At 35.9% G+C, this 14113-nt stretch overlaps 1 protein-coding gene across 1 annotated transcript in view; it reads left to right on the top strand.

Annotated features, from left to right (window-relative positions):
• Window positions 1-14113, top strand: part of LOC107726195 (sodium/potassium/calcium exchanger 2-like) — a 35567-nt gene that overhangs the window by 20676 nt on the left and 778 nt on the right. The gene's annotated exons all lie outside the window — the stretch shown is intronic.

Here is a 14113-nt window from a genome sequence, read left to right as displayed (position 1 = left end):
GTTTTGAATATGGATATTTTTCTTACAAAAATGCATCGATTCGGTACAGAAGCCCTTTGTTCACCCCCCGGAGCCGTGGGAGACACTTTTATTTATGGATGGGCGCTTTTTATTTAACTTCTTTTGGACTGATGCATGCAACACCCGCTGAGTGCCATTAAACAGCTTGAGACCATTTTTAATATAACTCCGACTGGATTCGTCTGAAAGAAGAAAGTCATATACACCTAGGATGACTTGAGGGTGAGTAATTCATTGGCTAATTTTTCATTTTTGGGTGAACTAACCCTTTAATGTGACGAGTATCCCGTATATATGTCGGCACATGGAGTTCTGGAGTAAAAACACCCTCTCCAGATGAATTGATGAATTGCATAATTCATCAATTGATATTGAACACATAATAAATGACTAGAGCCTGGTTTTCCACATGCACACGTAATTCATCGCTTCTCTTCACACACAGACACACACTGCACAAGCTTTCACGCTTCTCGGACACGACAAACGTAACGCGCAGTGCTTTAGTCTGTGTGTGTGTGTTTGTGTGTGTGCGTCTGACCTCTTGCATGGCGGTTTGTATTGATTATTGAGCTCGACGCCGGACCAACAATCTCTCTATTTTTGGAGCGATCCGTCTGCACACGCCGCGATCCGTCATAGGCTCTTCCACTGATCGCATGCGCATGCGCAGACGCTCACACAGGCCGATAACCGTCTGATCGGGTCTTTCATGCGACCTTTATTACGTAACACCACACACCCTTCCCCGGCTGAATCGATGTTAAAAGCTTTACGCCGCTGGGATGAGCGTCAGCGGTCAGCAGCTGCAGAGGTCGTTTTGCAAGGTCGCTGCTGGAAAAGAACATGTTTATGTCATCTATTAAGTATACAGCATAGGAAAAAAAATTTAACCATTGATTTTCTTTACGGCAGTAATATTATTAGTGATAAAAATGCATTAGGCTACATTAATTGAAGCATTTTTAAATCTTTTGACTCCACTGTATATTATATTCTACGTGAATCTAAAATAAATTTTTGATGCAATGTCCTCAATTAAATATTAAATTCCTCTTCAGATCAGTGTGTTTTTCTGTCAATATGGGGTGCTGTGTGTACATTAATGAGGAAAAAAAATTAACTTAAATGATTTTAGCAAATGGCTGCAATATAACAAAGAGTGAAAAATTTAAGGGGGTCTGAATACTTTCCGTACCCACTGTATAAAGCATAATCGAAGTAAGTGTTTTAAAAAATGCATCTGGGACTTTAATCAATTTAATTTACTCAAACTCAAACATGGCCCAAATAGTCTTGCAAATACACAAATGAATTCTAGAGGAAGTTTTTTTTTTTTTTTCATGACAGAGTGACCTCTAACCACCGGCCAATCAGCAGTCAGATCGAGGATACACTTCAACAACAGTAAAATGAAAATGGTATGAAAATCGACTTGCTTGAGTTGAGAATAGCAGATTATGCCCACTTAGATGGGAAGAATGAGTCTGATTGGCATGCAAAGCAATCAACCTGTTTGTAATAATAATAATCAGAAATGTTTCTTGAGCAGCAAATCAGCATATTAGAATGATTTCTGAAGATCATGTGACACTGAAGACTGCAGTAATGATGCTGAAAATACAGCTGCGCATCACCACAATAAATTACAGTTTAATGTATATTAACATAGAAAACAGTTATTTTAAACGGTAATAATATTTCACATTTTTTATTGTGTTTTTGATCAAATAAAGTAAACTTTTAGGTGCATCATGACACATCACTCACAGTGTTCATCTCAATGTAAGGCTTTTTTTCTCCTCCTCTTTGTCTTTTTGTTCAGTTTTTTGCACTTATGCCTGTGAGATCGGTCTAGAGAGAGATTTATTTTGACCACATCACCTCCTCGTTCTCACTGACACTTATACGTGTGTGTGTGTGTCTGTCAACCCTCATGTTTCTCTCGTTCTGCTTCGTCTCTCTACCCACGATGCCGTTTGTTCATGCGTGTGTGAGAGAGAGAGGTTTCTTCTTCATTTTTAGTTTCATGGCCCTCTTGCCGAGATTTCACTCACATAATTGCAAATCGTGGTTTTCATCCCTAATTTAGTATCATTTTGAATGTTCATGGTTGTTTTCTTTCTCCCCTTCCATTTATTTATTTATTTTTTGGTTGCTCTTTGTAAGTTTGCTCTTGTTTGTTTATAAGAGTTATATATATATATATTTTATAAATGCATGATCAGAAAATATTTGAAGTAAAATAGTAAAATATTTTGAGTTATCACTGTAAAGCCTGACATATGAAATAATAGTAAAAACTATGTTTTATTTGTTTATTTTTAAATTAAAGTGGTATTGGACCTTTAGACAAACGGTTTGCATTTTTTTGTGTGTTTGTTTTCTATTTTTGTGTTGAGGATCACATTTGATACATCAGGCTTTTATGGCTCATATTATCTGATATAGTGAGAATATGGAGTTAAAAGCAGCTCAATTGTATTCAGAATAAAAAAAATAGCTGCAGATGCTGATATTTATAAGATAAAATTAAGATGAAATTCTGATGCTTGTAATTTAAATCAATGAGATCTGTATAACAGTACAGCAGATACTGACATAAAATGATATAAATACCATTCGTCACACTATAGCTCCAATAATATGTCTTAGTAAGATGAGATTTAAATGATCCAAACATATAATGCAATGCAACCCAATGATGATAAAGGCTCCTCAGAAGATGTGAGATGTTCTGGAGGCTTGTGAAGATCATTCCTCCGCTGAGGAACAGTGAAAGTAAAGCTTCTGGAAACAAACGCTCCTCAAAAGATCCTGATGATCAGATTTGAGACTCTAAAACATGATTGAATCAAGTAAACCTAAGTTGCTTTAATTAAGTGTTCATCTTGAAATACTATTAACAATATCAAAGTTATTCTCATGTTTACTTGATAAAAATCATTAAAGATTTGACAGAAGAAATACACGTGAAGCACGAGCTGAAGGTGGATGTTTGTGCAATTACACTAAAAGACCTTTACTTGCTAAAAAGCTCTAAACTATCAATCAGACAACAGAAGGCATGGATTGTGTGCCACGGGTTTCTCAGTAAAGTGTTGATCATATTGATCATTTAAAGGCTTTAGAAATTTAGCCAATGTAATAAAGTAGCTTTGGGGTTAAAACTGGAATTTTCTGGCATTTGAATTTTAACCTAAATAACCTTTAGAAGATTTTATTTTTAAGGAAAGTGGATGAAAATATTCACGATTCATCCAGTACTGAACATGTCCAAACAGATGCTTTAAAGAATGAGAAAGTATCTTCCCTAATATCACCTGACTAGGAAGTAGCAAGTCATGATTAATGACTTTTGCTAAATATCCTTCCCAAACATCCTGTTTCAATAAATACATCCATGCATGAAAGAAAACTGGCTGCTTTTAATAGTCTTTCAAATGCATTAGCCAGAACGGTGAGTGGAATGCACACAGAGTTTTTTGCATTACTCGTCACCGCCTGTAACCGCTCAGCAATCCGTGAGAGTCAGATAAAACGGCCGGTTGCATTCAGACACACACAGAAATAGATGGTAAGAAACGTACGTCACGATGTTGAGACCGAGAGTGAGTCATTCTATAACTAGAGTTATGCAAGGGATAATGCAATAATAACAGCCCGTCTCTCTCTCATACGTCTCACTAATGCAATAATGTCACTTCTTAGACATATGTTATGGCTGAATTGCTTAAGTCTCTTTGAGGATCCATAACATCTAAGGCAACAGATTCTGCGTTTGTGTGTTTGTTACACTGAGTGACGGGCTTCTAATTTTAGTTCCCTCCTCCGTACTAAGCAGACTTTGATGTTGTAATATTCAGCATGGGATGGTACATGAGTAAATATTTCATCTGACTCTATTTAGAGAAGCTCTGGTTGTATTCAGAATAACCTGACAATAACCTAGACAATACCTGTCTATAGTAAACACCTGTGAAAAAGAAGTGCACTTAATTGAATTGAATGCACCTTTGCAATGTACTTAAAATCTTAAAAGAGAGATATATATATATATATATATATAGAGAGAGAGAGAGAGAGAGAGAGAGAGAATTTATTAAAAAACTGTATTTGCAGATAATAGAATAATAATGAAATAAAAGGCTACTTAAGCGACTTTCACTTTCTTAACACACTTAAGTACACTTTTATAAAGTGAAAATCATGTCAAATAAGTATTACTTTAAAGTACATTTTAAACTATTATGCTATTATAAACTTTATTCTGCCATGCTTTAAAGAAGTACACTTATGTTGATGTGTTGACTAACTTACTAAAGCACATGTAAAGAACTTGATTATAATTTTAAGTGAATATATTTTAAATTAAGTTGCAACTTTTTCATCATTGCAGTGTTTTAATAGCAAAAATATTTCACTTTAAAGATTCAAAATATGTTTAACTTTTGAAGACAACAAAAGTAATTATGAAATTATAAAGATCTTATGTCCTATTTAAGTGAGTCAAAAATCACTCTAATGTTGCATTTAATATAAATGTAAACTATAATGCATTTTCGTTTAAATGCATTTAATTCCAAAATTGTCTGAAATCATTACATTCAGTTTGCACTTAAGAATATATTTTTAAAGTATGTTATTTATATAACAAGTACTCTCTTTAAAAGTACGATGAATATTTTTTTTTAAGTATTTTTTATTTGGCTAAAATAAAATTAAATAAATATCAAAAAAAGAGCAAAATATGGCAACTTAAACATGTAATTACAAATATATTTAAATACATGACACATTTAAATAGGTTTAAATAGAAATGACATGAAAGTATATTTTAGTTGATCATAAATGCTTGTCAGTACATTCAGCAGTACTTTAACCATATTTAAAAAACAATAGAAGTAATTATGAAATTACATATAAAAATGTATTTAAGTCCTATTTAAGTAGGTCAAAAAAACACTCTCTGAAGTTCAGCAAATTGCATTTAATATAGACTTATACTACAGTACATTTTAATTTAATTGGATTTAACATGCAACTGTCTGAAAACATTAACATTCATTTTGCATGTAAGTATATTCTTTTAAAGTATATTATTTCTGTAATAAGTACTCTTTTTATGAGTACTTCTTTTTACAAGGGACTGTCCTGACTACTAACTATCCTTGCTACACCACAAACCTACTTAATTCAAACTCCAAAGCCACTTTATATCCCAGACGTTCCAGGCGTGTTAATGATATGTAGGTCACGTAACATACATGTGCGTGTTGATTGGGGTCACCGCACCGATCGAGCCAGACAGGACAGTCTGTCTACCAGCCAATCAGAGTCAATGATTCCTCAGGAAGCTCAAAGACATTCACTGATCACGATTAGTGAAGTGAGACCAACCCACCACACATTATGTTCATTGCTTTAATGCAAGCTTTTGCACATGTGGTTTCATTCGAACACACACAGAACAAGACAGCAACACGCTGCTGCTGTCTGTGTGTGACCGCCTGAGATTGTACTTCCACGTTGATGGATCCTGAAAGGTTGTGCAACTGTATTGATGTTTGCTTCGTGGGTCTGGTGCTGCTCTCGTCATGCTGAGTTATAGACTTTGTCTCTAATCTCTTAAACCAGCGGCAGGCATCTGTGTTTACTGGTTTGAAGGTTGCATTAAAGGTCAAATGGTATTTGGTATAGCACTAAGTTACAAGAGGCAGTGCTAAATAGTGAGCATAGATGCAAGCTGTCATTACCCTTCAAATCGCGAATTGAAAATACGCCTAATGGAAACGCGTCAATTTCGCAAAAACTCCCGTACAGTATATCGCAAAAAAGTTTTTACGCTCGCATGAGGTGGTTTTTCAGGCAATTCGAAAAAGTTATATATTTCGCAAAACTGCAATGGAAACGTTTTTTTCGCATTTACAGGTCACATGGTGTATGTAAAAAGTCATGATCATTCTTCAATGTACTATAACCTCCAAGAAACTCTTCATATGTGGCTGCTCTCCAGTATAAAGGGCTTTCCCTACCATTGATGCTTAGACTATTTACACTGCACACGTCTGCGGCGCATTGTGGCTCTGATACGGCCACTGACGCTGAACTCTAGTCAATGCTTGTGTATATTCCAGCCGCGCCACGGTATGTAGGTCACGTAACATACATGTGCGTGTTGATTGGGGTCACCGCACCGATCGAGCCAGACAGGACAGTCTGTCTACCAGCCAATCAGAGTCAATGATTCCTCAGGAAGCTCAAAGACATTCACTGATCACGATTAGTGAAGTGAGACCAACCCACCACACATTATGTTCATTGCTTTAATGCAAGCTTTTGCACATGTGGTTTCATTCGAACACACACAGAATGAGACAGGAACACGCTGCTGCTGTGTGTGTGTGACCGCCTGAGATTGTACTTCCACGTTGATGGATCCTGAAAGGTTGTGCAACTGTATTGATGTTTGCTTCGTGGGTCTGGTGCTGCTCTCGTCATGCTGAGTTTTATAGACTTTGTCTCTAATCTCTTAAACCAGCGGCAGGCATCTGTGTTTACTGGTTTGAAGGTTGCATTAAAGGTCAAATGGTATTTGGTATAGCACTAAGTTACAAGAGGCAGTGCTAAATAGTGAGCATAGATGCAAGCTGTCATTACCCTTCAAATCGCGAATTGAAAATACGCCTAATGGAAACGCGTCAATTTCGCAAAAACTCCCGTACAGTATATCGCAAAAAAGTTTTTACGCTCGCATGAGGTGGTTTTTCAGGCAATTCGAAAAAGTTATATATTTCGCAAAACTGCAATGGAAACGTTTTTTTCGCATTTACAGGTCACATGGTGTATGTAAAAAGTCATGATCATTCTTCAATGTACTATAACCTCCAAGAAACTCTTCATATGTGGCTGCTCTCCAGTATAAAGGGCTTTCCCTACCATTGATGCTTAGACTATTTACACTGCACACGTCTGCGGCGCATTGTGGCTCTGATACGGCCACTGACGCTGAACTCTAGTCAATGCTTGTGTATATTCCAGCCGCGCCACGCACGTTTCTGAAGCGGCTCTCTGTGCTGCTTCTGTAAAGATACACGCATACGCCTCCTTTGAATAAATATAGCCCAAACTCCCAACAAAATCCATTGCCATGACTTATCGCGAGAGGCAACATTTTACGTTTTAGTCGCATAACATTGGTTAATGGAAACGCCGTCATTTCGCAATACTTTTTTTATTGACATTTATAAAATATCGCCAAAGTTTTGCGCAAATCTGTAATGGAAACGCGCCTGCAGTTTAAGGGTGTTACTGTTTATGACACGTGCTGGAGTGACTACTTTCATTAAAACATATTCATTAAGTGTTATTACTTCAGGGCTCACTTGCAAACTAAGGTTAGGGCTCACTTGCAAACTAAGGTTAAAGTAGCTACGTATTTTTTACGGTAAAATTCCGGTAACCACAGCTGCCGTTTTTTAACCGTAAATTTTACGGAATTTTTTTTACAGTGTGCACAGTGATAACCTTGTGAAACAGAAGTACACTGTAGCTAAAGGAGTACTTACGATGTGATGACAATACTTTAAAAGAACATACTTAAGTGTGAACCTAATGTAATGTTTTTGTAGATAATTGCATGTTAATTGCAATTAAATGAAAATGTATTATAGTTCAAATTTATATCAGATGCATTTTGCTGAACTTTAGAGTTATTTTGATGCACTTAAATAATGACTTAAGTACATATTTTTATGTAATTTCATAGTTCTATTGTCTTTGAAATAATTTCTATTAAATTTCTATTAAACTTGTATGTCAGACATTCGAATATATTTGAAATTTCACATTTGTAATGAATAGCAATCTATTAAATTACATTTAAAACATTAATTTTAAAGGTGAAATCGAAGTAAAACATTCTAATCAAGTACTTTAAATGTGCTTTAGTATGTTAGTCAACACATAAGTGTGCTTTAATGCACTGCAATGTTTCATTTGACATTATTACGAAGTGATCTTTTAAAAAGTGTGTTAAGAAACAGAAAGTGTCATGAAAGTGAATATTATCTACAAGCATAGTTTAAAAAAAATACTTTTTAAAATTAAGCACACTTATTTTTCACAAGAGATGTACAGTAGGTTAACATGTGCTTTACTTACAGTTACAGGCGTACAGTTTTTTCATATCTAGTGAGTAAAATGAAACATGCTCACTTAGCTGGGAAAATTGGTTACTCCAAATCACTCACAGTTTTTCTGGACTATTTTTTTTTAGGAAAATTTCGCGAGAAGGCGTCCATCCTTCACAAAATTGCCAAAAAGAAATGCCAAGTGGAGGACTCAAATGGAGTTGCTGGTAAGTGGTAAAGTAACTTCACACAGTAAATTATGTACTGTACCTTGTCTAGTTCTGTTAAATTTGCCATTGCATGTTAAATCAATTGATGAAGAGAACAAGAACCAGCTTTTTCCAATTTGATCAGGTACAAAAAGCTCCTTAAGGTTACAATTGCTTGTGCACTTTATAGAAATGAAAGGAAGTATCTTAATATAACTTAATCCTATAATACTGTTTGTGTTGAAGACACACATGGACTTTCATTTCAAGTGGGAAATTATGCTAACAGTTCCATATTAGCATATTAGCATCAAAAGCAGGGCGGTTGAGAGCAGCTTCTTTGATGTGAACACAGAACATATTTAACCCTTTCAAACCCATCTACTCCATTTTTGCCAGTATTTCTCCACTAACAAACCTACCGTGATAATACAATGTTTTTTTTTTTAGACATATACATTGGCTAGAATGTGCTAATCTTTCAGATACCTTAAAAAAAACTGTAAATACTGTACTATATAAAGGTACATTTGTGAGGGCTTGAATGGAAATATCTGGGAAGTTAGGCCCGGTAAAGCCCTTCTACATTCTACAAATGTGGCGCTCATAGCGTGAGGTTCTGAAAAAAGAACAGCGGCTAAAGACTACAGTATGCTAGATCTGCCTTAGAAGGATGTATGTGGGGACTTTTGCATGTACAGTATGTGGTTAATTTGCATAATCAACCGACACCAATGCTCAGACAGACAGGAACTAATATGGGGTGAATAATTAGAGGCAGACAGGTGAGCACAATGACGGTGATTAACTAATGATTAGACGGGCTAAACCAACACAAAGGGAAGAAACCACAACAAACAGTCCACAGGGGCGTTACAGTATGTGGGGACTTTTGCATGTACAGTATGTGGTTAATTTGCATAATGTGGCCATTTAGTAAAAACAAACACACTTGACTTATTACCTTTCTGTTTGTGTTACAGATAAAAATCTGCCAAACAGCTCGAGTGTGGAGGTGGACATGACTCCACCGATGAACGGCACCGCTGGACAGGACGGAGATACTCACTAACGGGAGCAGAAATGTTCGGCTTGACGGCTACGTTTTCAACTCCGACTGCAAGCGGCTACTCTCGCTGATCGCCGTCTGTAGCCATGCTTCAAGTCGAACGCACCTATTGTCTATGTAAGAGTTTGATGTTGTTTGATGTTGGATATATGTATTTAAATGCTTCCCAACATATATTACTGGACATGGACACACTGGAGTAAATAAATCACATTATTAGTACAGCATATTATACAAGATTTTATATAATATACTTTTTGTGTATATTTTTGTTTTGTTTTGTTTTTGCATTGCAGTGTACCTTGTATATATGTTTTTATTTAATTATTATTATTTTTCTATCATGTACGCCATCTGATTTAACCAACATATTTGACAAATTCTGAGATTTTTGAAAAAAATAACGTTGAATAAGCTAAAATAAAATACAAAATATTGATAGTGGTATTATTGTTAACTAAAACTAAAACCATAAAAAATGTTACTTGAAATAAATGTTAACTGACATAAAACATACAAAAACTTAAACTTATTTTAAGCTAGTTACCAAGGCAACATTTCTCACATTTATTTGAACATGAATTGCTAAAATAACTAAAATTAAAATTAATAAAAACTATATAGATATATTTTTAAAAAGACAACTAAAATGACAAAAAGACAACAAAATGACCAAAAACTTTAAAAAAAAATTTAACTATTTTAAATTAAAATGGAAAAAATAAAAATAAAAAGCTATAATAATATGGCAGTGATACTAAAATAAGACTGATGCGCACATGCTACTGTACACAACTCATTACGCACAGCGATTTCAACGCTAAAGCGGGACAGAAAGTAAATCATAGCGATGACTTTGGAAACAGAAGTGAAGGCCAAGTCACGGCAGGACTGCAGAAACCTCACGCTTATGATAACTTGGTGGAAAACACATTTGACCGTCCGTCTCCCTCCCGCTGGCCTGCGTCCCCTCACACTCACACGCGCGCGCACACACACCTCACACACGCACACACACACACTCTCACACACACACACACACACCTCACACACACGCACACACACATACACACACACACACACTGCGTTCAGAAGATGAAGCACTCTCTTCCTCTGCCCCCTGTTGGCACGGCAACATGCCAGCAGAACAGACGGCCCAGCTTGCATGCAGACCGAGAGAGACCCTCTCAATGTCACCGTGACAACCTGCTCACCAGAACTTTAGATCAACACAAACACAACACTGCTGTCTCTTGTCAAAAGCAGACGAGGGCTTTACATACGGCCGGGTTAAAGGTCATCAATGTTCATGCATGTGTTCACAAAGTAAAAGTGTATTTATTTACTTGTTTTTAGACTTTAGTTGGAGTAAACAAGAGCATATTTTAATTGTAGATCAGATAGTGATGCTCTGAACGGTGTGTTTTAAATGTGATGTGATATATATTATTAAAGGTGAACTAAAGAGGTTACATTATGGAAAGTAACGTGTTAACTACTTTTGCTTCAGTTTTGTTCTACACTGCAAAAAAATTATTTGTTTTAGTATTTTTTTATTTACTTGAGAAGCAAAATGACTTCAGATATTAAGTCTTATAAACAATTCTTGAAAAAAGTATCAAAAGTAAGTGAGTTTGTGATTAAATCAAGAACAAACGTCTGCCAGTGGGATCAGAAAAGGAAACTTAATTCAAAGTTAATTTTATTAGCATTCTGACAGATATTTGTTCTTGTTTTAAGCATAAACTCACTAAATTTTGATAAATTTTTCAGAAAACATGACTTATCTTAAGTCATTTTGCTTTCTCAGGTAAAAAGTATCTTGAAAACAAGACAAAAATCAAGATGCTTGTACTTCAGGTGCAAATTGAACATAAGAAGTCTTGTTTTCTGAAGAACGGAACAAAATTAAGTGAGTTTATGTTATAAACAAGAGTGAATATCTGTCAATGGGGTATTAAACTTGTTTTCCCTTTGAATTAAGTTGATCTTTCTAAGCCCATTGGCAGATATTTGTTTTAATCATAAAATCAGTTCATTTGATTTTTTTTCAGAAAACAAGACCTCTTATTTAAATGTTAAATGTATCTTAATTTAACAATCTTTAGACATTTGCACTGGAAAGCAAAACAAAAATACTGTGGGAGTACCTTTATGATATATCCAAGATTAGGATGAGTTTGTTTCTTCATCAGATTTGTAGAAATGTAGCATTGCATCAGTGTCTCAGCAATGGATGCTCTGCAGTGAATGGGTGCCGTCAGAATGAGAGTCCAAACAGCTGATAAAAACATCACAATAATCCACAGCACTCCAGTCCATCAGTTAACATCTGGAAAAGACAAAAGCTGAGACAAATCCAGCATTAAGACGTTTTTAAATAAAATACGAGTCTATAATCCATAATAACTCTTCCTCCAGCAAAAAAGTGTTCTGGTGTGAATCAGGAGAGAAATCTGCACAGATCAAGCAGCGTTTAAACAGCTCTAAACTAATATGTAGCTGGATTTTGATGTGAGAGACAACAGCAGATGCACTTTTTCACTGGAGGAAGCGTTATTATGCAACATACAGGTGGTTTCATTCTGTTATGTTAATAATTATAGCAAAATATTTTCAATATATAAACACAATTCTCATTTTTACAGCAACATAGTGTAAATTCAAGTAACTTTAGTCATAATCTGATGGTGTAACACACATAATCTGTAACATGCCCTCACTTGCTTCACTTTTGGATTGTGTTGCATTAAAAAAGGCATCTATTCTGAAGATTTAGATCTATTATTGTTGGACTGGAGAGGAGAAAGGACTAGGAGCCATCCGTCCTGCAAACCCTCTCATGTGTGCCGAATCAAACAATACATTATTGATGAAGAGAAAGATTCCTACTTTTAGGATTGTCTGATGTCTGGACAAATTGTACTGGAATATTCTAAAAATATAGATTTATTTGATATTCTGTATTTTCAACAGCCACAATGAGCGTTCACATACTTTGTATCCCCTGGTTTATGGTACATTTATTATTTGTTTTACAAGTGGCAGTGCACATTAATTACATTAAATACTAATTATCATCTGCAGTTCCTAGCAGGTTGATGGTAAAAAGTACATATGTTTACATTTAGCAAAACAATGATATGATCACATACATTAAACATAACAGAGTCATGTAAAACACAGGTTTTATGTTTTAGGTGGAACCAAAGTAACTTTCCTTCGCCTGCTTTTTCACAGTCATCTGCTGTGTTTTAATTTTTTTTAATGTCAGTGTCACTGATGACCGCCTCGTCTCTTCTGTCATTTCCCTGTTGAAACTATTTTGAGTGTTCGTTCCCTGAGTGTGTCTGTCAGGAGGCCGCGGCGCTCCGTTATATATATATATATATATATGTACACACACACATACACATACACTCACACACTCACTCTTACACACAAACACACTGCAGCTGAAGGTGACATTAAAAAAATCTCAAAATATTCTCAACAAGCATCTATTTTTAGTTGAAGAAAAGGACACATTGGTGTTGAAGCAGAAGAGGGAACATTGAAATGTAACCGAGAGCGTTTCAGAATCAGTTACCGATGTTTATTCAGACTCTTCCTCGTCTCTACATCCAGAAACAAACAGACTGACAAACAACATTCACTGTGTGTTTTAGCTTCAACAGAAAACATATTTAATATCTTGTTCAATTGAATTTCATTGCATTAATGCGTGAAATATTCCTTTAAAAACGGATGCATTGTTTATGTTGTTTACGCTTTGATCTGAACGTAAACAACGTTTTCTTTGCACACAAAAAGTATTCTCGTAGCTTCATAAAATTACGGTTGGACCACTGATGTCACATGGATTAATAATCAATTAAATTAAGCTGTCAAAAGGTCTTAAATACAATTTCTACACCTTTTAAAATTTTTTGAACATATCATACCAAATTCAATAAGTTTCTAAAGTTTCTTTCTTCTGCTGAGCACAAAATAAGATATTTTGAAGAATGTTGGTAAACAAACAGTAGCTATTAAAGGAGTCATGAACTGAGAAACCAAAATTCCCTTGATCATTATATTATAAAAACATCCTGTAAGTTTCAGAACTCAAAACTTTCTCGTTAGTCTAAAACCAGCTTATATTGAAGCCAATCTGCCAAAACAACAGCTCGTGGAATGCTCTACTCTATGATGTAATAGTGTGGATAAGCACCGCCTCCGCAGAAGATCAACGTCTGCTTCTACATCACTGCCTGCTTAGCCCCGCCCATCGATTTTACATCGCTGCCTGTTTAGCCCCGCCCACCGAGTCTACATCGCTGCCTGTTTAGCCCCGCCCACCGATTCTACATCAATGCCTGTTTAGCCCCGCCCACCGAATCTACATCAATGCCTGTTTAGCCCCGCCTGCCAATTCTACATCAATGTATGTTTAGCCCCGCCCACCGACTCTACATCAATGCCTGTTTAGCCCCGCCCACCGAATCTACATCAATGCCTGTTAAGCCCCGCCCACCGATTCTACATTGCTGTCTGTTTAGCCCCGCGCACCGATTCTACATCACTGCCCATTTAGCCCCGCCCACCGATTCGCACATGTAGTGTAAATAACGAGAGAGAAAAATGCAGCTCTACGCAGAAATCAAACGATAAAGATGCTCCGAAGACAACAAGACACTGTA

This window comes from Sinocyclocheilus rhinocerous, unplaced genomic scaffold (genome assembly GCF_001515625.1).
Source record: "Sinocyclocheilus rhinocerous isolate Xijiao unplaced genomic scaffold, SAMN03320098_v1.1 scaffold1898, whole genome shotgun sequence".
Taxonomy (NCBI): Eukaryota; Metazoa; Chordata; class Actinopteri; order Cypriniformes; family Cyprinidae; genus Sinocyclocheilus; species Sinocyclocheilus rhinocerous.
Note: the sequence above shows the minus strand (reverse complement) of the source record. Positions and strands in the feature narration are given on the sequence as shown.